The sequence below is a fragment of the Choloepus didactylus genome, chromosome 8, assembly GCF_015220235.1.
Source record: "Choloepus didactylus isolate mChoDid1 chromosome 8, mChoDid1.pri, whole genome shotgun sequence".
NCBI classification, from domain to species: Eukaryota; Metazoa; Chordata; class Mammalia; order Pilosa; family Megalonychidae; genus Choloepus; species Choloepus didactylus.
Window position 1 is genome coordinate 95,823,553 of NC_051314.1, and position 23,832 is coordinate 95,847,384.

At 36.5% G+C, this 23,832-nt stretch overlaps 1 protein-coding gene across 1 annotated transcript in view; it reads right to left on the minus strand.

Annotated features, from left to right (window-relative positions):
* The window catches only part of PDZRN4 (PDZ domain containing ring finger 4), a 408,504-nt gene that overhangs the window by 379,575 nt on the left and 5,097 nt on the right, over positions 1-23,832 (minus strand). The window lies entirely within an intron of this gene.

Genomic DNA, 23,832 nt, shown 5'->3' on the forward strand with positions numbered 1-23,832 from the left:
AAAAAAAAAAAAAAAAAAAACAAAAACCACATTGAGATACCATTTCACACCACTAGAATGGCTAGTATTAGAATAATGGAAACTAACAAGTGTTGGAGAAGATGTGGAGAAATAGGGACACTCATTCATTGCTGGTGGCAATGTAAAATAGTGCAGTCACTCTGGAACACAGTTTGACAGTTCTTCAGATAGCTAAATATAGAAAAACCATATGACCAGGCAACCCCACTACTGGGTATATACCTAAAAGAATTGAAAGCAGGGATTCAAAAGATATTTCCACACTGATGTTCACAGTGGCATTATTCACAATTGCCAAAAGATGGAAGCAACCCAAGTGTCCATCAACCAACGAATGGATCAATAAAATGTGGTATATACATAAAATGGAATATTATTCAGCCATAAAAAGAAATGAAGTCTTGATACATGCAACAACATGGATAAACCTTGAAGGCATTATGTTGAGTGAAATAAGCCTCACTGATATGAAATAATTAGAACACTCAAACTCATATAGAGTCAGAATCCAAAATATAGGTTTACATGGGAGGGGTGGGGATAGCGAATGGGAAGTTAAGGCTTAAAATGTACAGGGCTCTTATTTGGAATGATGGAAATGTTTTGGTAAAGGATGGTTGGGGTGACAGTACAGCATTTTAATGTAATTAATGTCCTGAATTGCACACTTAAAATGGTTAAAACAGCAATGTTATACAATAATAGTTTTTTAAAGGGAGAGAATGTCCGTCAGAAAATCATCCACAGAAAAATGTACAATTAATCTCATTGTTATGGGTATCTGGACTCATTAAAAACTATAATCCTGAAACTATGCTTTCTTTTCAATTTTGGCTGAAATAAGTGGTTTTACTCTTCCTAAATTGATCTTTCGACAGCTAGTCAGATTCTATTGCATTTTCACACATCCAATCTTCAGTACCTGCTGCCTGAACCATCATCCAATTACCAAGTCAGCAGAAGGTATCCACAGGTGGCCTCTTCCAGATTTTTTTTTTTATTTTGTTAGGGTTGCAGTTTCAGGATAATAGTTTTCAGATTGAGGTTGTATTTTTATGTTGAAATGATTAACATTTCTCATGCTAATGGTAATACAAATGAACTTGGAGAAAAGGAAATAAATTTTCCAACAATTTCAGTATGACTAGAGAAAACAGCTCTATCCAAAAGACTTTCTATAAGAACCAAAGAGGGAAAGAAACAAAAATAATAGGTAAATAAAAAGCAGATAAGAACGATTCCTTGTACTCAACAACAAACTTTATACTAAAACCGACACAACAAAACATGAAAACTTCTAGGAGACATCCCACTACTGGGATGGCTTCTGAAAATTAAAATGCCAAACTGGAATCCAGGAATCTTTCAACATCTTTTGATTTTTTTCCCCTCAAAGACAAAAAGGACACCAATGATCCATTCAGTAGGGTAACTATTTGTAAAGTATCCTGGTGTGCCAAATCTGACAGTTGGGACCATTAACAACTACATAATATATCTCCAAGTTCCAGAGAGAATGAAATATTGGTTTCTGAAAAAGAAAAAAAATTACAGTGTATTTGTATTCCCAAGCATCATGTAGACATAACTTGTCTATAAAACTGACAACGTTTTAGTTATTGTATGTGAATAACAGTTCCATGCAGAGGAAGAGCTATAAATAATTAACAAAAACAGATTTCAGCATTTTAGAATGAAAATCAGTCAACTATTTTTGGACTTAAGTTTATTTTGAAAGAAGTTCTAAAAGAATTAAAAATCTTAGAAATGGTTTTAGCAGTTCTGGGACTTTACACCTTTAGCAAAATCCATACCAATCAATCCAATCTTGATTTTTATTTTTAATTTAGCATATTTCCACTCAAAGTATGCCACTACTTCTCACAGTTCATTAACTTAGCCACTCCTGCCATATCTCAGGAACTCTTCCCAAAATAAGGATAAAAAATTACCTGATACTACCTGATATTACTTTCAGACCTGACCAAAGGAGCGGAAACACACATTCTTACACATACCTGTGTGCACACACACCTCCATGTGCACACACACACACACAATTTACAGCAATTTACAAGGTCTAAGCACCTCGTGTAATTTAACCTACACACTCCCAAACTCCTGGAACATGAAATTTTTAAAATGAAGACAAAGATTTCATTATCTTGTACATGCAAACCTTTTGTAAAAATTTTTTTCTAACAATATTCAATAAAAAACATTAAAAAGAAATATTTGCAAAAATTAACAATTATCACTCTCTTTCCTTAACATGGCCTCTTCTCTAGAGAATAAACAATAGACATCTTACTATCTAGTCCTTTTTAAGTAGCATATCTCCTACAGATCAGAGGTTATCATGGTTTTATTAAACAAAAATTTGCATATGCCCTTCCTAGTTTTTGATATTACAAAACCAAATCCACATCAAGAATTAATCTGAATACTGTAAAATTTAATAAGCAAATTAATTAGGTGGTGCGCATTCTAAAAGATCAAGTTTATTCAGCTGCTACTGGTTAAATAGTAGGCAAAGAAGCTAAATCCCTAAAATAGTACATACATCACTGACACATAGAGTACAAATCTCTTAGAAGAAAAGTGATGGTGAAATGTATATTACATTGTTTCTCTATTGGGATGAAGCTTTCTTTAGTGAAAATGTTTCCTCTGGAAAAATATCAGGAATATTAAACTTTGGGAATCACACTCTTGAAGCAGAAAATTCTCCTATTCACATTATTCCTGGAATTGAATTGAATTTATTCCTGAACCAAATATACAAGTCTTTATAGTAAAGCTTACACTTACAGACCTCTACTTTAGCAGGTTAGACATATCCAGTGTATTACGTGAATGAACAGTAGCAACAGTTGAATCCTGGAAACAGTGGAAACAGTCGACACCAGAGTAACATTTATAAAAGCTTAAAAGTGACAAAAGACAGGACATTTAGAGCTAAGGGTGAAACTGTCTGAAACCTGCTCCACCAAACCGAGTATTTTTGGATCTCTTAACAATAAAAATTATTACAAGCTATAAATGCTGCAGGAAAAGACATCATGATAAGTGTATTTCCTTGATTTTCTGTTAAGTAGTAAATCTGGCACTCTAACTTGAATTTCACTCCCTGGCTTCAAGAGTAGGAACCATCAACTCCACAAGTTTCATTATCAGTTAATGCACAGTCCCTATCCTTCCAAATAACCAGCCCATATTTTTTGCTTGGATGTGATAAAGTTGATTCTGATACAGCTGAACCTTATCAAAGTTTAAGTTGTTATTCACTGGCATCTTTTAATTGCGGCAATATGTTTATCACAAGTAGCTTTCTTAACCTAGTGTTAGGCACATAGCAAGGACTTAATAAATGTTACCTATCATTAGGCTTTATAATCATAGTCATCTTCGTCATTACTGAACATAAATGGTCATTTGGTACATAATTTATATGTTGAGGTATGTTTTATGAGTTGTTTACTTAAATAACAATGTTGAGCCAACCCAGTCTTCCAGCTCTAACGGTCTATCTTACCATCTGTACACCAGAGAATTGTCCTTTGACTTAGGTCTAGCTTAGTATTCAAATCAGTAGGGTCTGGCACTACCACCATTCTAATTTAGGACCCAAAGAAAAAATATACCTACCTAAAAAAGGAGATGTGAATTACAAAGTTCTAGATTAAAAAAAGAAATCACCTCTAAGTGAAAGCTTCAGTAAGAAGGGAAACAAAGGATTTCTCTTCTTTGTTCATATCTGTTGAAAAGAATTATGCCTTTAAAAAAATAACACCCAAACATTCATGAAGGTGAAAGGATTTGTAACAGTGTATCTAAGTCAAAAATATTTGTTTAGGAATCGTATTAATCTTTTTGACACTGTAACAAAGAATTCTGAAGGGATATAGACAGTGTAAAACTGGCCCAACAAAAAGAGTGGCACTAAAAAATGAGCATGCCAAGATGATCAAATACTATAATATCAACAGAAACAAAAAATTTCTTCTTCCTCTAGAGAAAACTGGATAGGATAGGAAGTATATAATTGCTTTGCGATGGATACATGTTTAAAAGAAACTTAGGAAAGCTTTTTACATCCATTTAGCATTTATTTACTGCACACCTCATTAATGTTAAGCATGGTGTTTTAACAGCAGTGCTATATTTGCTTTATCCTTGTGGACTCGTATTTACTAATTCACTCATCTGACAGTTAAGTGCCCACTATGTGTCAGGCAGGGCAATAGGTGTTGAAAGTAAAAGGTAGGGTTTTTCTGTAAAAAGGTAGGATTTCTGGGTTCACCATGACTTGAAAAGGCACTTCCCAAAGAAAGATACCTAAAAATGGCCAATAAACATGGAAAGAAGTGTACAACTTCATTAGATATCAAGGAAATGCCAGATGTGTGCACACACACCACTTCACTGGAATGGCTTCAATAAGAAAGAACACACAATACCCACTCTTTACAAGTATGTAGAGTAACTGGAACTCTAAAACACTAATGGTCAGAGTATAAATTGCTAAAATCACTTTTTAAAAAATAACTGTTTGCAGTATTTACTAAATCTAAACATAGGCATTACCTATGTCTCTGCAAATGCACTCCCAGATATACACCCAACAAAAATACATGCATATACTCACCCAAATACATGCACAAGCATGTTCAAAGCAGTGTTATCCTAATAGCCCAGAATTGGCAATGTCCATCAGCAGTAAAATTGATAATTAAATAATGCATAATCATACAGTGAAATGCTAAAGAACAGTAAGAATGGACGAACTACAATTACATACAACATGAGTGAATTTCACAAACATAAATGTTAAAAGAACACAAATCTTAAAGCATAACAACTGTGTGATTCTAGGTATACAAAGTTCATCAAGAGGCTAATCTGGAAGGAAGGTAATGATGGAAAAGGGAAAACCGGGGTGCTCAAAATGATGTTTCTTGATCTTGTTGGTTATGTGGATGACTTCACTCTATGATAATTTATTGTACACTTATGATCTGCAAATCTTCTGTGGGCATATTATACTTAAAAATTGACTTAAATAATTTCAAATTGTGATATTGTTAATAATAAGAAGGCATGCGGGAGCATAATGTGGAGACAAAATAGAGTGATCAAAGGAGGCCTATCTGCAAAGGAGACATTTAAGCTGAGAGCTGATGAATGAGCAGATGTTAGCAGGGTTAAAGGAGGGAGAAAGAGACTTCCAGTGAGAAGGCCTTGAGATGGAAAAAGCTAGGTGCTTTCTGGAACCGAAAGTAGGCCAATTTAGCTTGAGCAAAATGAGCTACAGGGAAGGTGGGACAAGAAGATGCTGGTGGGTAGACAAGCACAGGGCCTTAGTGTTAAGAACTTTGAATTTCATCCCAGGTACAGGGGAAATTTATTCAAGGATTATGAATAGAGGGCTAATACAATGTAATTATTTGGCTGCTGTGAGAAGCAGTACATTCAAAGAGTAGTCAGAGGCCCAAGGATCAGAGCCCGTCCATGAACAAGATAAGTACAGAACACAGTGAGCATTTAGGAACTCTTATGCTAATTTAATGGATGTAATTTTGTCTGATTAATCTAACAATAATAAGATAATACTACTAATAATAAAGAGTTGGGGCTGGCCTCTTTTCTCATTTTATTTCATTTTTTTTCCAGTAACACATTTTTGTTTTATCAGTCCACGATCAATTAAAATAAAATAAAATTTTAAAAAGTCCTTCACCACAAATAGTTTGAAAAGCTCTGGTTTAGAGACTGCTTTGGCAGAGTACCAAATTAATTGCCAAGACACCATTTCAAAGATATTACAGTACTCCAGGAAAAAGAAGATGAGGATTTTGCCTGAGAAGAAATTTTGTCTGAAAAAATTACCAATACTACTTCTAAATTCATCAAATCATGAAAAAGTAAACAACTGGCTCCAAAGTGTTCCAGGGCTTCTAAATCCCACCATATTAACAATGAATTCTTTACAATAGTAGAAAATTATGCCTGGGACAGCCAAGTTCTCCTTAAGAAAATTTCTCTTCCAGAGGATAACACGACACATTACATATTTTGGACATTCATTATTTCTACTTTTCTCTTGAAAATTTTAGAAGACATCTTTGAAATAGCCCAACCAAATGATTTCCTTGTGGACTTACTCAGCTGAACATTTAGGGGACGGATATCCAAAGGCTATTTGTATTAAAAACCATGACATAGCCTGCACTCAAGATGACTATAAGAAAGTGGAATAACCTCTATTGCAAAAGAATATATTCTTAATGCAAGATGAACATATTTTGGGAAGCTGAAGACAAGGAGAAACTTTCAAGATAAGTATGACGAATAAGGTAAATAGGATGTCACTACCTTCCAGCAGCTTTGTATTACATTTGCTACAGGCCCTTATTACCTCATATGTGGACAACTGTGATACTCACCCACTATTTGCCCTTTCTCTAGTACCTTTACTTTTCAACCTATTGACTCATGCCAGTGAAATATATTTTTATATTAATCTTTAACCATCGCTCTTCTCAAGCCACCCTGCTCTAAAATTATCACTGGCTCCTCATCGCCTACATACTCTACAAACCTAACTCCCTAGCCAAGCATACAAGGTCTTCCACAAATTTTTTCAAAGTCTGGCTTCAACATACTTCTCAAACCTTATCTGCCACTAATCACCCATATTAAAAATAAGTAATATCAGAGAATGGCTAACAGCACAAAACCAAGATCTTTTACTGTATAATCCTGGCAAATTACTTGATCTCTCTGTGCCTTGATTCTCTCATCTATAAAATGTGGCTACTACCAGTACCTATATTAAGTATTATCTCACAAAGTTGTTGTAGGGATGAAGTAGGTTAATACCTGTTAATCACCTAAAAATGTGTTTGGCATATAGAAATCAATAAGTATTAGCTACTATTTTTTATTATAGTAATCCAGTCCAAACAACTATAAAATCAGATAGCCAATCAGTTCTGCCTCATCATTTGACTCATGGCATTTTTTCTATATATGGAAAGCATTTCTCTACCTCCTCTCCGTTCCTCATCAATCTCTCATCTTTCCTTTAAATGCCCTTTTTAGTATCACTATATCATCAAAGCTTCAGGCCACTGTAAACTACGGAACTCTTTTCAGTAGCTCCTCTGTGCTGGTCATTCATCAGATGTACAGTCACCAATAAGTCCTTTCACTTCTAGCAACAAAAGACAACTGGTATGCAGATGTTTGGTTCTATACTTGGTGAATGGTGCTTGTAGTAAAATTCACTATGCAAACATATTATCATTTATTTGGCTAACATTTTTGCTAAACTTTCCTTTCTGAAATATTATTTCATGAGGCAATTTTGTTTCCATTTACTTCAATATTATAGATTGTGTACGTAAAATATCAAAATATCTGATTTACATAAAATACATTTTTAAATTAAACATTATATTTTTTCCAGCTAAGTGCTAAATTTCATCCTAATTTAAATTATGAAATACATATGCATCTAACTTAATGAGCGAAAGATTTATTTCCATACATTCTGCAGCAATACTGAATTGTCTAAAGATTTATTTCTATAAATTTGGCAGCAATACAGAATTGTTTAAAATATTTTTAACCACATAATGAATAATGCCTATTCTTTGGGGGTATTTTTTATTTGAAGATAACAATGAATCACTTCTGAGTTGCTGATTACCAAAGGAGTGATAAGCTTCTTCTTTAAGAACACTGCAAAATGCTTAAAAAAGAGGAGGGTAGTAGATCAAAGGTAATGTCCACAAAGCCACTGCACTGTGATGTGGCCACAATAACTCACAGGTCAAGAAGATCGGGCCCAGATCCACCTGCCACAAGTCAGCCGCCCTTTTCTTCTTTGTGACGCTTTCGCAAGGCAATGCGAAGAACAGTGTTTTAGAAAAGAGCGGAGAAGTTTCTATGAACGTCTCTTTGTTGAAATACTAAAATCTACCAGGTATACAACAGCACATATTCTACAAAAGTACAACCTTCTTACACTTGTGTTAAATAGTTCCAAGCAACAAGCTTAGGGAACTGTTCTTTAAGCTTTGACAAAATGAATACCTCACAGCTGGGGCTACTGTTACTTTTTCCAACCATTTCTCATCAGGAGAACTTCAAAGAGCCTCTCTGGCCACTCCTAGTGCCCTAGGAAGCTTCTTATCCTGTCTTTTCACCAAACCATTCAAGAGGCTTGCAAACATTGAAAATATCTTTCATCTTTTTAGTTTCTCTGTGGTTAATCATATGCTGTTCAATTTCACATTTGGTCCACTGCCATTTTCTAAAAATCTGCTTTTCAGGCAAGCATGCAAGCTTAGTCAGCTTTACCAGTTTTCTTCAAGTTCAATTACTAAAACTCTGTATTAGGATGAAGACAAACACACGTACTCAGATCCAAATCAAACACTTAAATAGAATTTGAAATGTTGCATTTGTAGACTTGGCTTCTTTCTTGTTTTATGGGCTACAACAAAGAGTAGAACGGTACAAGTGCTTCAATCCATTGTCAGTACATCTTAGGAATCTTGAAACTTGAGATCTTAACAGTAGCCTTTCAACTTCTGATTGCCCTTGTGATAAAGATACAACAAGACAGAATGGGATGTGACAGGGCTAGCTTGGTGGGGATAACCTGGAAAGACTTTAGAGACACTGAAGACCTCTTGGATCCAGACCACATTGCCTAAAATCTTGAGCTCAAGGTTCATCCATTCATTCATTCCATCCTTCAAAGAAAATTAACAGAAAGACTGGAGTTTGCCAGGCAAATGCTAAGGGCAAGAAGAGTACTAAGGATATTGACTTCAATAAAATATTAAAAACACTCTTTAGAAACTCATTTTTGTGGAGGAAATGCACACCAAAAAATAAACATACAGCATAGCATATGGAAAGCACTATAAAAGTGACAGGTATAAAAATCTATGGCAATAAGGATAAGGGGCTAATTCTGCTTGATGGATTGCAAAGGGCTCCAGGGGGTACAGGATTTTTGAGAATAACCAGGAGTTTGTCAGCTAGAGATGAGATGTTGGGAGTGGGGAGAGAATACTCAGTAGAAAGAAGACATGGATAAAGGCAGAGAGGCCTTGTGACATGGAAGGGGAGTGGTTACATGTAACTATGGGAAACTTGGAGTATAAAAAAGTAAAGGTTTTCAAGAGCCATTTTTACTTCACTAATAAATTTGCACTTTATCCTATTGACAACAGAACGCTAGGGAAGGACTTCAAGCAAAACAGCAAGAAAATGGTAACTCGGACATTAGTAGGCAAGTTGAGTTGCAAATGGCAAAGAGGGAGAGGAAATTTAATCAAAAAGCTGCTGTGCTAGCCCAGGTGAAAATGATAAAAGCTTGAGACTCATTAACGCATTGAAGTTCAGATATCCTGAAGGGGGGCAGACTCTTACCACGCAAATACCTATTGGTGTAAGTGAATTGAAGTGCATTCTTTCCTAAAGAGAACTAGGAAAGTGAGAAAGGAGAGGCCAGAAGACTCCAAGGACTAAAGGGAAAAAAGAGGGCAAGGTCTAGTAAGATAGGGCCCACTTTGAAATTTCATCTAAATTAATTCTGGATCTCATTTATAAATCAATCTCAATAATATTATAAATATTATAGGTGCTGAGTTTTTCGTTGTTGTTGTTGCGTTGGTTTTGCTGAGGAGACTGGGAATGACAGACCTTCTGACTGGGACATGATATCCAGTTACGCAGCTATAAAAACTGCACACTCATATGTGAGGGCCCTGTTTCCTTTCTCAGAAGCTTGGCACACAAAATCAAACCTGGTTCATGCCATAAATTTAAAATGAATCAAAAAAAAAAAAAATCATAGGCACCAATCAAATAAAAAAAATGAATTTAACAGTGCTTAACACACTGAAGTTCAATGGTATAAAGCCCTTTTCAGCCCTTCTCTTGTGATTCAAAGTAAAACAATATTTATTGATAATGGAAATTCAGTGGGCTGGCAAAACATTATGGTCATCTAGATAGACAAGCTATTATCCCCCTCATTTTTACAGACATGAAGCTGAGAACAAGAGAAGTTAAGAACTCTTCCCAATATCACCTAGCACAAATTCAAGGCCAAGACCCAAGTCCAAAGCCTGTGTCCTTTCCCAAAACCGAGTTGCTGTCACACATCCACAGATTCTACTTTATTACTAATCCCATGTCATAATTTCTGAAAATGAACTGAACTACTTCTAGGAGAACAGGAAAACTAGAACAATGCTGGACTGTCCTTCAAGACCAGACAGTAATGTCCATTTACATTGTTAACAACAAGAAGGACGAGCTTTGTACGAAGGCCTTGTGTAGGTAGAAAACATGACCCCTACACCATGAGAAGGCAGAGATTGGGTCTTACTGCTCTTTATTTCCATAACACAGAGCACGCAGCACAGTACCTGGAAGGCAATTAGTAAATATTGGTTGAATGACTGAATTAGAGCATAAGTGCACAAAGTTTTCACCACAGCCCTTCTTGCCTCTGAGTGTCCATGTGAATATGTGAAAATCCACAAATCAGAACTACCTACCATCTACTCACCCAAACTCTTGGGTCTATGGGAAAAGGAATGAGGGAACTTATGAGAGCTTGACTTAGATTCTCTCAGGAAGGGAAATAGAAGGAAAGATCCCCCAACCCCAACACAACGGTCTGGAGGACCCTGCATAACCTAAAGGAAAAACATCAGGCTCACAATAGTGTGCTCCCAGAACTGCCGGGTTCCAGGTACTTTGTATACATAATAACTATGAATGGCAGAGAAACAAGCACAACTGTTAAGTACACAAGTATTAAGAGTCAGGACAGAGATTCTGGCCAGGTTTCCTCGACTTCAGAACCATGCTCTTCCCACTGTACCACATCACTTTGCAAGATATATTAAAATAAAACTATATAATGATAATTATATCATGACGTTAAAACTACACTCAATTTAAAGAGCATTTAATTACAATTACGATTGCCCTAACATGATTGCTTTGAGGCATTTCCTAATTCTTTCAACAAGTCTATGTTATTTTGAAGAGTTAAAATACAGTCTAAAAATGTGGGATGATTATTTATTGAAGAGTTCAGTGACTTGTTAGAAGTAAACAGCAATTTTAAGAAACTATTTGCCCATGAGATTTATAGGTGACCTACAAAACTTGTAAATGATTCTTAGGCATAAACAAATTAGTGCTGCTGCTTTATGAGTTAGTAATTTGGATTGTGCCATCAGGCACATCCAGATATAGCACAGTGTAGATCTGATTCAACAACATTCCTAACTTTAGCTCTGATCTACATTTAAATTCCCTGCTTTAACAACTGTAACCTAACTATGCATAGCCTTAGCCAAATAAATACAACTAGTAAAGATTTTTACTTCAGCAGTGCTTGACAGCGAATGCAGAAGGCATACCATTACAGAACTAAAAGAATGTGTAGCTGACAGTTTGGCACTAGTTAAAAACTTCCTGTTGAGACTCTGCCTTTGTAAAGTTTTCTCTGCTAGTACTAAACTCAACACTTTACAGAAAAACTGCTACACTGACCCTGCATGGTGTGGGAACTGTTTCTAAAGTAAAAGAAATCCTCCTTTTTTGCTGCATTCCATTATGAATTTCAAGCTAAATAAATCCAAAAGACCTTAATATATACACTAGAGAAAATTCTGCTCTCTGTTCCAAACTGTTCTTCTCACAGACCCCATAGACTTCCACTCCTCCTCCCTGGGGTGCAGCAGTTGAGAGAAGGGGGCATGACCACTGCCTGTAGCACACAGCATTACTGGGAGACGGGGGAGGGCTGGGAGAAGAAAGCATGAGCAGTGAGCCACAGATGACCATCCTCCCTTCTATTCACTTCTTCACTTTGAGGTTATGCTTTTGTCACCTACTGATAGCATCACAGACATAATAATAGAGGAATAGAGACTGACGGCAGTGGTGAATTTTGATTCTCAACCCCCTCCCTTGTACCCCTCAGGTACCCTAACACGATGATAGCCTAAGCAAACTGCAATAATGGTATTGCCCTCTTCGGGGGTGGAACCCATCTCCAATAGTATCCGACCTTCCATGGTTCCTTGGAGTCTTGAAAGGGTACAAACAGCACACAAAAGATGCTTTTACTCAGATCCACACTCTGGTGAATCCCTGTTCTAATGAATTCCTGCTCTGTTTCAAAATGCCTTTAATAATTTCTTCCCCCTTTTAAGGAGTCTCCGGTGACACTTCAAAATAACACATTTGGAGTTGGGTTTTGGTAAACTTTGGCAAAATTATTACATTTAGTATTTTAATTAGAGTTAGTAAAATCTCTTTAGCCATTAATGGAACCAAACCTTTAACATACCTAGTTTCTTATTTAAATGAATGATTTAAGAAAATTTTATTTTATAAGAACAATTAATAAATGTGTTGTAATGTGTACTTTAAGCTAACTAGACAAAATATTTTGAGAGTATATCCCGACTGTAAGTAAAAAATTCACTCTTTATGGTTTCCATTTTTATTGCAGTCACATGTCACTAAACTTAAAGTACTTAGTAATGTGTCAGGTTGGGGGAGTTTTAAGTCATTGGTTCAATTAACAAATCATTGAGCAAAAAAAGCTAAAAAAGAAATCACTTGATTTTAAAAATGTTTTCTATCTGCACGTTTTTGACCAATATATATCTTTGTCATTTTCCTACTAGCTATAAACTGTTTAAAGTTGATTGGGGAGGCGGGGCAAGATGGCAGACTGGTGAGCTGTATGTTTTAGTTACTCCTCCAGGAAAGTAGGTAAAAAGCCAGGAACTGCGTGGACTGGACACCACAGAGCAATCTGTCTTTGGGCATACTTCATACAACACTCATGAAAACGTGGAACTGCTGAGATCAGCGAAATCTGTAAGTTTTTGCGGCCAGGGGACCCGCGCCCCTCCCTGCCAGGCTCAGTCCCGGGGGAGGAGGGGCTGTCAGCTCCAGGAAGGAGAAGGGAGAATTGCAGTGGCTGCTCTTATCGGAAACTCATTCTACTGATTCAAACTCCAACCATAGATAGACTGAGGCCAGACACCAGAGACTCTGAGAGCAGCCAGCCCAGCAGAGAGGAGACGGGCATAGAAGGAAAACAACACGAGAAGCTCCAAAGTAAAAGCAGAGGATTTTTGGAGTTCTGGTGAACACAGAAAGGGGAAGGGCGGAGATCAGGCCTTGAGGCGCATATGCAAATCCCGAAGCAAGGCTGATCTCTCTGCCCTGGGCACCTTTCCTTAATGGCCCTGGTTGCTTTGTCTATTAGCATTTCAATAACCCATTAGATCTCTGAGGAGGGCCGTTTTTTTTTTTTTTTTTTTTTTTTTAAATCCTTTTTGCTTTTTCTAAAACAATTACTCTAAGAAGCTCAATACAGAAAGCTTCAAAGAATTGAAATTTGGGCACGTCAAGTCAAGAGCAGAACTAAGAGAGCTCTGAGACAAAAGGCAATAATCCAGTGGCTGAGAAAATTCACTAAACAACACAACTTCCCAAGAAAAGGGGGGTGTCCGCTCACAGCCACCATCCTGGTGGACAGGAAACACTCCTGCCCATCGCCAGCCCCATAGCCCAGAGCTGCCCCAGACAACCCAGTGTGACGGAAGTGCTTCAAATAACAGGCACACACCACAAAACTGGGCGTGGACATTAGCCTTCCCTGCAACCTCAGCTGAATGTCCCAGAGCTGGGAAGGGGGAGCAGTGTGAATTAACAGAGCCCCATTCAGCCATCATTTGAGCAGACTGGGAGCCTCCCAACACAGCCCAGCAGCCCAGAACTGCCCTGGGGGGACGGCACTCACCTGCGACATAGCACAGTCATCCCTCAACAGAGGACCCGGGGTGCACAGCCTGGAAGAGGGGCCCACTTGCAAGTCTCAGGAGCCATACGCCAATACCAAAGACTTGTGGGTCAGTGGCAGAGACAAACTGTGGCAGGACTGAACTGAAGGATTAGACTATTGCAGTAGCTTTAAAACTCTAGGATCATCAGGGAGATTTGATTGTTAGGGCCACCCCCCCTCCCCGACTGCCCAGAAACACGCCCCACATACAGGGCAGGCAACACCAACTACACACGCAAGCTTGGGACACCAATTGGGCCCCACAAGACTCACTCCCCCACTCACCAAAAAGGCTAAGCAGGGGAGATCTGGCTTGAGGAGAACAGGTGGCTCGTGGACGCCACCTGCTGGTTAGTTAGAGAAAGTGTACTCCACGAAGCTGTAGATCTGATAAATTAGAGATAAGGACTTCAACTGGTCTACAAACCCTAAAAGAACCCTATCAAGGTCAGCAAATGCCACGAGGCCAAAAACAACAGAAAATTATAAAGCATATGAAAAAACCAGACGATATGGATAACCCAAGCCCAAGCACCCAAATCAAAAGACCAGAAGAGACACACCTAGAGCAGCTACTCAAAGAACTAAAGATGAACAATGAGACCCTAGTACGGGATATGAAGGAAATCAAGAAGACCCTAGAAGAGCATAAAGAAGACATTGCAAGACTAAATAAAAAAATGGATGATCTTATGGAAATTAAAGAAACTGTTGACCAAATTAAAAAGATTCTGGACACTCATAGTACAAGACTAGAGGAAGTTGAACAACGAATCAGTGACCTGGAAGATGACAGAATGGAAAATGAAAGCATAAAAGAAAGAATGGGGAAAAAAATTGAAAAACTCGAAATGGACCTCAGGGATATGATAGATAATATGAAACGTCCAAATATAAGACTCATTGGTGTCCCAGAAGGGGAAGAAAAGGGTAAAGGTCTAGGAAGAGTATTCAAAGAAATTGTTGGGGAAAACTTCCCAAATCTTCTAAACAACATAAATACACAAATCATAAATGCTCAGCGAACTCCAAATAGAATAAATCCAAAAAAACCCACTCCGAGACATATACTGATCACACTGTCAAACATAGAAGAGAAGGAGCAAGTTCTGAAAGCAGCAAGAGAAAAGCAATTCACCACATACAAAGGAAACAGCATAAGACTAAGTAGTGACTACTCAGCAGCCACCATGGAGGCAAGAAAGCAGTGGCACGATATATTTAAAATTCTGAGAGAGAGGAATTTCCAGCCAAGAATACTTTATCCAGCAAAGCTCTCCTTCAAATTTGAGGGAGAGCTTAAATTTTTCACAGACAAAGAAATGCTGAGAGAATTTGCTAACAAGAGACCTGCCCTACTGGAGATACTAAAGGGAGCCCTACAGACAGAGAAACAAAGACAGGACAGAGAGACTTGGAGAAAGGTTCAGTACTAAAGAGATTCGGTATGGGTACAATAAAGGATATTAATAGAGAGAGGGAAAAATATGGCAAACATAATCCAAAGGATAAGATGGCCGATTCAAGAAATGCCTTCACGGTTTTAACGTTGAATGTAAATGGATTAAACTCCCCAATTAAAAGATATAGATTCGCAGAATGGATCAAAAAAAATGAACCATCAATATGTTGCATACAAGAGACTCATCTTAGACACAGGGACACAAAGAAATTGAAAGTGAAAGGATGGAAAAAAATATTTCATGCAAGCTACAGCCAAAAGAAAGCAGGTGTAGCAATATTAATCTCAGATAAAATAGACTTCAAATGCAGGGATGTTTTGAGAGACAAAGAAGGCCACTACATACTAATAAAAGGGGCAATTCAGCAAGAAGAAATAACAATCGTAAATGTCTATGCACCCAATCAAGGTGCCACAAAATACATGAGAGAAACATTGGCAAAACTAAAGGAAGCAATTGATGTTTCCACAATAATTGTGGGGGACTTCAACACATTACTCTCTCCTATAGATAGATCAACCAGACAGAAGACCAATAAGGAAATTGAAAACCTAAACAATCTGATAAATGAATTAGATTTAACAGACATCTACAGGACATTACATCCCAAATCACCAGGATACACATACTTTTCTAGTGCTCACGGAACTTTCTCCAGAATAGATCATATGCTGGGACATAAAACAAGCCTCAATAAATTTAAAAAGATTGAAATTATTCAAAGCACATTCTCTGACCACAATGGAATACAATTAGAAGTCAATAACCATCAGAGACTTAGAAAATTCACAAATACCTGGAGGTTAAACAACACACTCCTAAACAATCAGTGGGTTAAAGAAGAAATAGCAAGAGAAATTGCTAAATATATAGAGACGAATGAAAATGAGAACACAACATACCAAAACCTATGGGATGCAGCAAAAGCAGTGCTAAGGGGGAAATTTATAGCACTAAACGCATATATTAAAAAGGAAGAAAGAGCCAAAATCAAAGAACTAATGGATCAACTGAAGAAGCTAGAAAATGAACAGCAAACCAATCCTAAACCAAGTACAAGAAAAGAAATAACAAGGATTAAAGCAGAAATAAATGACAGAGAGAACAAAAAAACAATAGAAAGGATAAATATCACCAAAAGTTGGTTCTTTGAGAAGATCAACAAGATTGACAAGCCCCTAGCTAGACTGACAAAATCAAAAAGAGAGAAGACCCATATAAACAAAATAATGAATGAAAAAGGTGACATAACTGCAGATCCTGAAGAAATTAAAAAAATTATAAGAGGATATTATGAACAACTGTATGGCAACAAACTGGATAATGTAGAAGAAATGGACAATTTCCTGGAAACATATGAACAACCTAGACTGACCAGAGAAGAAATAGAAGACCTCAACCAACCCATCACAAGCAAAGAGATCCAATCAGTCATCAAAAATCTTCCCACAAATAAATGCCCAGGGCCAGATGGCTTCACAGGGGAATTCTACCAAACTTTCCAGAAAGAACTGACACCAATCTTACTCAAACTCTTTCAAAACATTGAAAAAAATGGAACACTACCTAACTCATTTTATGAAGCTAACATCAATCTAATACCAAAACCAGGCAAAGATGCTACAAAAAAGGAAAACTACCGGCCAATCTCCCTAATGAATATAGATGCAAAAATCCTCAACAAAATACTTGCAAATAGAATCCAAAGACACATTAAAAAAATCATACACCATGACCAAGTGGGGTTCATTCCAGGCATGCAAGGATGGTTCAACATCAGAAAAACAATCAATGTATTACAACACATTAAAAACTCGAAAGGGAAAAATCAATTGATCATCTCAATAGATGCTGAAAAAGCATTTGACAAAATCCAACATCCCTTTTTGATAAAAACACTTCAAAAGGTAGGAATTGAAGGAAACTTCCTCAACATGATAAAGAGCATATATGAAAAACCCACAGCCAGCATAGTACTCAATGGTGAGAGACTGAAAGCCTTCCCTCTAAGATCAGGAACAAGACAAGGATGCCCGCTGTCACCACCGTTATTCAACATTGTGCTGGAAGTGCTAGCCAGGGCAATCCGGCAAGACAAAGAAATAAAAGGCATCCAAATTGGAAAAGAAGAAGTAAAACTGTCATTGTTTGCAGATGATATGATCTTATATCTAGAAAACCCTGAGAAATCAACGATACACCTACTAGAGCTAATAAACAAATTTAGCAAAGTAGCGGGATACAAGATTAATGCACATAAGTCAGTAATGTTTCTATATGCTAGAAATGAACAAACTGAAGAGACACTCAAGAAAAAGATACCATTTTCAATAGCAACTAAAAAAATCAAGTACCTAGGAATCAACTTAACCAAAGATGTAAAAGACCTATACAAAGAAAACTACATAACTCTACTAAAAGAAATAGAAGGGGACCTTAAAAGATGGAAAAATATTCCATGTTCATGGATAGGAAGGCTAAATGTCATTAAGATGTCAATTCTACCCAAACTCATCTACAGGTTCAATGCAATCCCAATCAAAATTCCAACAACCTACTTTGCAGACTTGGAAAAGCTAGTTATCAAATTTATTTGGAAAGGGAAGATGCCTCGAATTGCTAAAGACACTCTAAAAAAGAAAAACGAAGTGGGAGGACTTACACTCCCTGACTTTGAAGCTTATTATAAAGCCACAGTTGCCAAAACAGCATGGTACTGGCACAAAGATAGACATATAGATCAATGGAATCGAATTGAGAATTCAGAGATAGACCCTCAGATCTATGGCCGACTGATCTTTGATAAGGCCCCCAAAGTCACCGAACTGAGCCATAATGGTCTTTTCAACAAATGGGGCTGGGAGAGTTGGATATCCATATCCAAAAGAATGAAAGAGGACCCCTACCTCACCCCCTACACAAAAATTAACTCAAAATGGACCAAAGATCTCAATATAAAAGAAAGTACCATAAAACTCCTAGAAGATAATGTAGGGAAACATCTTCAAGACCTTGTATTAGGAGGCCACTTCCTAGACTTTACACCCAAAGCACAAGCAACAAAAGAGAAAATAGATAAATGGGAACTCCTCAAGCTTAGAAGTTTCTGCACCTCAAAGGAATTTCTCAAAAAGGTAAAGAGGCAGCCAACTCAATGGGAAAAAATTTTTGGAAACCATGTATCTGACAAAAGACTGATATCTTGCATATACAAAGAAATCCTACAACTCAATGACAATAGTACAGACAGCCCAATTATAAAATGGGCAAAAGATATGAAAAGACAGTTCTCTGAAGAGGAAATACAAATGGCCAAGAAACACATGAAAAAATGTTCAGCTTCACTAGCTATTAGAGAGATGCAAATTAAGACCACAATGAGATACCATCTAACACCGGTTAGAATGGCTGCCATTAAACAAACAGGAAACTACAAATGCTGGAGGGGATGTGGAGAAATTGGAACTCTTATTCATTGTTGGTGGGACTGTATAATGGTTCAGCCACTCTGGAAGTCAGTCTGGCAGTTCCTTAGAAAACTAGATATAGAGCTACCATTCGATCCAGCGATTGCACTCCTCGGTATATACCCGGAAGATCGGAAAGCAGTGACACGAACAGATATCTGCACGCCAATGTTCATAGCAGCATTATTCACAATTGCCAAGAGATGGAAACAACCCAAATGTCCTTCAACAGATGAGTGGATAAATAAAATGTGGTATATACACACGATGGAATACTACGCGGCAGTAAGAAGGAACGATCTGGTGAAACATATGACAACATGGATGAACCTTGAAGACATAATGCTGAGCGAAATAAGCCAGGCACAAAAAGAGAAATATTATATGCTACCACTAATGTGAACTTTGAAAAATGTAAAACAAATGGTTTATAATGTAGAATGTAGGGGAACTAGCAGTAGAGAGCAATTAAGGAAGGGGGAACAATAATCCAAGAAGAACAGATAAGCTATTTAACGTTCTGGGGATGCCCAGAAATGACTATGGTCTGTTAATTTCTGATGGTTGTAGTAGGAACAAGTTCACTGAAATGTTGCTATATTATGTAACTTTCTTGGGGTAAAGTAGGAACATGTTGGAAGTTAAGCAGTTATCTTAGGTTAGTTGTCTTTTTCTTACTCCCTTGCTATGGTCTCTTTGAAATGCTCTTTTATTGTATGTTTGTTTTCTTTTTAACTTTTTTTTTCATACAGGTGATTTGAAAAAAGAAGGGAAAGTTAAAAAAAAAAAAAAAAAAGAAAAAGAAAAAGACAAACAAGGGGAAAAAAAAAAAAAAAAAAGATGTAGTGCCCCCTTGAGGAGCCGGTGGAGAATGCAGGGGTATTCGCCTACCCCACCACCATGGTTGCTAACATGACCACAGACATAGGGGACTGGTGGTTTGATGGGTTGAGCCCTCTACCATAAGTTTTACCCTTGGGAAGACGGTTGCTGCAAAGGAGAGGCTAGGCCTCCCTGTATTTGTGCCTAAGAGTCTCCTCCTGAATGCCTCTTTGTTGCTCAGATGTGGCCCTCTCTCTCTGGCTAAGCCAACTTGAAAGGTGAAATCACTGCCCTCCCCCCTACGTGGGATCAGACACCCAGGGAAGTGAATCTCCCTGGCAACGTGGAATATGACTCCCAGGGAGGAATGTAGACCTGGCACCGTGGGACGGAGAACATCTTCTTGACCAAAAGGGGGATGTGAAAGGAAATGAAATAAGCTTCAGTGGCAGAGAGATTCCAAAAGGAGCCGAGAGGTCACTCTGGTGGGCACTCTTATGCACACTTTAGACAACCCTTTTTAGGTTCTAAAGAATTGGGGTAGCTGGTGGTGGATACCTGAAACTATCAAACTACAACCCAGAACCCATGAATCTCGAAGACAGTTGTATAAAAATGTAGCTTATGAGGGGTGACAATGGGATTGGGAAAGCCATAAGGACCAAACACCACTTTGTCTAGTTTATGGATGGATGTGTAGAAAAGTAGGGGAAGGAAACAAACAGACAAAGGTACCCAGTGTTCTTTTTTACTTCAATTGCTCTTTTTCACTCTAATTATTATTCTTGTTATTTTTGTGTGTGTGCTAATGAAGGTGTCAGGGATTGATTTAGGTGATGAATGTACAACTATGTAATGGTACTGTAAACAATCGAAAGTACAATTTGTTTTGTATGACTGCGTGGTATGTGAATATATCTCAATAAAATGATGATTAAAAAAAAAAAAAATAGGCAAAAGACTTCAATAGATAGTTCTCCAAAGAAGATAAACAAATAGCCAGTAAGCAAATGAAAAGATGCTCAAAACCATTTACTTACTAGGTAAATGCAAATGAAAAGCAACATGAGATACTATTTCATACCTACTAGAATGGCTACTATGAAAAAAATGGAAAATAGTAAGTGTTGGAGAGAATGTGGAGAAATAAGAGCACACATCCATTATTGCTGGGAATGTAAAGTGCTGCAGCTTTTGTGAAAAACAGTTTAGCATTCACTCAGAGAATTAGGTAAAGAATTATCATTATCACCCATAATCCTACTTCTAGGTATATTCCCTGAAGATTTGAAAGTAAAGACTCTAACAGATAGTTGTGTGCTAATGTTAAAGTGGCATTATTCACAATTGCCAAAAGATGGAAGCAACCCAAGTGTCCATTAACAGATGAGTGGATAAACAAAAAGTGGTATAAACATACAATGGAATATTACTTGGCGTTGTTTTCAAGGAACAAATTTCTGACATACTAGACTATATAGATGAACTTTGAAGACATAGTGCCTAGTGAAATAAACCAGACGCAAAAGGGAAAATATTGTATAATCCCACTGATATGAGATACTTAGAATAAGCAAATTCATAAAGTCAGAAACTAGAATGCAGGTTATCAGGTGTCGGGGTGGGGGTAGCGAATGGGGAGTTAATACTTAATTGGTACATAGTTTTGGGGTGATGGAAAAGTTTTGGTAATTCATATTATGTATTTGAATGCAGTTAAATGGGAATGTTTTAGTTTGTAAATATGTGACTAGAATAAAAATTTCATAAACATAGGACTGTACAGCACAAACAATGAACCTGAATGTAATCTATGGACTATGGTTAATAGTTATAATAACATGTTTCATCAATTGTAACAAAGATACCACATTTATACAAAGTGTTAATAATAGGGAAAGTGTGTAAGGGGGTTATATGGGAACTGTGTATTTCTGCATAATTTTTCTGTAAACTTAGATCTCCTTCAATAAAAATAAATTAATAAAATAAAAATAAATAAAATGAGAAAAAAAAAAAAAAAAAAAGTTGATTGGTATCATAATGGCAGATGAGCTGAAATAACTGACAATCATCAAACATTTCTAACCTTAATTGACACACAGGGATATTTTACAACATACATAGATGTAAAGGAACACACTACTACTTACTTATTTTAATAGATATCAAGTCAAGTCACACAAATATCTACTCACTCTAAAAAGCTTATGGCATCACTGAACAACTAAATATGGAAGATTTATTTCCAATAAACTTCAATCTATTTCATACTACTTAGACAGCATTCCATAAATATGCATATCCAAGTCATTTCCTAACTGTAAATGTGGTCACATTGATCCATTATAGAACTATAACAAAAAATACATATTATCAGTGTACTCTGGAGTAATATTGATAAATTTATGTCACTGAGGTAAATTTCAAGCCTTTCTCATTAATTGCTAATGTATGTAAATCAAGGTAAGTAATAATACTGCAGCTACTTATAAATCCTAATTTGGATTGCCATGGTTGATTTCTTTTTGTATCTTAAGATTTAAATAAGGTTAGTATAACATAATATTAGTAACAGTATTTAATAGATGTATTAAATAAGTTTATTTAATAAATAGAGCACTTGATTTATCACCATAGTTTTTTATAAAGTACTTCTTTACATTAATAAAGCCATGTGTATTTAACTAAAGTGCTTATATCACAATATAAGAGTTAAATTCTTCCTTCCTTCTAAAGCAACATTCATGAAGCATACATAACATTGTTTCTGTTATGTGTGTATGTGTATAATTGAATATATGTATTCATTTCCATCAGCCCTTCTAACAGTATCAAATGTATACATTTATTTTCCATTTAACCGGAAAAAATGCTTTAGAGATAAGGCACAGAGTAAGAAGGAAAACTTCTTTTTGCTTAAATTATATTGCCCTTTAAATCATACTGCACAACCGTGGGTAGAAATAGAAAAATTCTAACTACAGAAACTGCAGCATGTAAGTGTTTCCCCGAGGCAAATTGTCAAGACAAACTGGATAGCACCAGTGAAAGTAGGTCTGTACTTTCTTGGCTACACAACCTGAAGGAGAAAATCTTGATACAAGAGGCCTCTTTAGATAAAAACCAGCTTTTCAGCCAAAGGGAACTAACACCCCCTCTTCCCCAAAAGTACCTTGTTCGCAAATTTCAAAACATATGTTTCCTTTTTCCCAAAGAAGAAAATTCTTCTATACTTCTTACATTTATCATAGGTAAAATTATTAAAATTTATCTAATGCACAATGCTGAAGAAAGACCTAAAACTTTATTCAAAGTTTAACAAAAACTCCTTCATTCAGACAGTTTACATAAACATTCAGAAAGATAACATTTTTAAGTATATAATCGAAAATAAACAGAATTTTTCTAAAGAATGATGGAGCCAAATAAAGCTTCCAAATTTCTATTTGTAATTTTACTAGTTCATTGGAAATAAATGCACCAACAAAAGCAACCTAACAGTTTTAGTTTACACTAAATAATACTATATTAACCAGATAATAAAATGTGAAAAAGACAGGTGGCAAATGGCAGTGACCCAAAATTCGTTTATCATAGCCTCCTATCACTACTTTATAGGTGTTTACTTTGCCATTTCCAAATACAACAATACAGCTACAGTGCACATTAAAGCAAATAAGTAGTTCCCACCACTTTTCTCAATAGGAAATAAAACGTTGCTTCCCTTTTGCTTTCAGTTAAATAACAAACACAAACAAGGTAACCATAGTAAACCAGAAATGATAAAAGGCATTCTATAAATAATTTCAAACTCCACATGCAGTATACCAATCATAACTTTAAAACACAGAATTATCTCCTGATCAAAAATTTTTTTCAGAAATTTATCACCCTTTTCTTAAATGCTGCAAAAAATGAATCCCTTACTAATAACACAACTATTCTCATAGTTCAAAGGGAGAGACAATTTATTAAAACAAAAACATTCAACACATTTGAAAATGTCAAGTCATTTACTTTTATCCCAATCTCTAATAATGGATATAGAATCATCACAGAACTGTACAGTTTTATAAGGAAAAAAAAAATAGTAATGTCTCTACCACTAGCTAGGTACATATTTTAATAACCACACCAAGGTAAAATA